Source organism: Pongo pygmaeus, chromosome 12, assembly GCF_028885625.2.
Source record: "Pongo pygmaeus isolate AG05252 chromosome 12, NHGRI_mPonPyg2-v2.0_pri, whole genome shotgun sequence".
NCBI classification, from domain to species: domain Eukaryota; kingdom Metazoa; phylum Chordata; class Mammalia; order Primates; family Hominidae; genus Pongo; species Pongo pygmaeus.
The window spans coordinates 60254438-60255490 of NC_072385.2; the positions used below are offsets into that span (position 1 = coordinate 60254438).

Below are 1053 nucleotides of genomic sequence, written 5' to 3' on the forward strand. Positions count from 1 at the left end.
TTAAGCCTCTATATCAAGGAAAAGGGAATACTAAGGCCCCGTGAAAAGATTCTCATCCTTACTGATAATTTTTACAATAAAAATTAAAATATCACTGGGATGCCTCTTTCTGCTTACCAGTTGGTCCTCATATACTGCTAGTTGGCCCAGAGATTGGAACAATCTTTTTAGAGAAATATTTAACAATATATATAATTTTAAGTGTTTGTACCTTTGTCCTAAAACCAGTTCTATTTGTCCTAAAAAATTTCACTTTTTTAAAGGACCATACTAATCTTCCCTGTATCATTCCAATTTTAGTGTATGTGCTGCTGAAGTGAGCATGAAATTTCACTTTTTGTAATGTAGCCTATGGCTATAGTATGAGTTCACATCCTGGCATCATCACTAACCTGGTAAGCTTGGGCAAATTTCTTAGTGTTCCATGCTCAATTTCTCCATCTGTAAAATAGAGATAATAATAACAGTAATCAGGTTGTGGTGAGGATTAAATGATGAGTGTAGGTAAAGCTCTCACTACCTGTCAGATAGTGCCCATAGTAAATAACGTGCAAATGTTAGCTAGAATACTGTAATATTATTACCCCATCAATGTACCACATATACATAAAAGGCTATATATAGCCAGATCCTTTATAATAGTGAAAGACAGGAAACTATCAAGTTAAAAAATTATATTCATCTACACAATGAAATACGCTGACGAAATTGTTACCAACACTATAGATCAACACTATAGATGGGTATCATTATGGAAAAAATAAAAAAAAAGGTACAGTGTTAAGTTAGTTACAAGAGTACGTATAGTATGAAAATGATGTAAATAAGAATGATGATGATAATGTGATTGTTGACTAAATGGATGTTGACTAAATAGATGTTGCATGAATATGCATGAAAAAAATCTATAGGAATCAACCTAAAATGTGTTTGTGTGTGTGTGTACAGGATAGTGAAAGGTATTCTCGTTCTTTGCATTATAATTTTTAACATTTTTTTTTGCAGTAAGCCTGTTACTTTTGTGGGCATTAAAAATAATAGCCATACTCATAA

General features: G+C 32.1%; 1 non-coding gene across 1 annotated transcript; it reads right to left on the reverse strand.

Moving 5' to 3' along the window:
- Positions 1–219: 219 nt before the first annotated feature.
- Positions 220–324, reverse strand: LOC129030944 (U6 spliceosomal RNA). The gene has a single exon (XR_008500836.1). It is a non-coding gene; the product is annotated as a U6 spliceosomal RNA (small nuclear RNA).
- Between the last annotated feature and the right edge of the window lie 729 nt (positions 325–1053).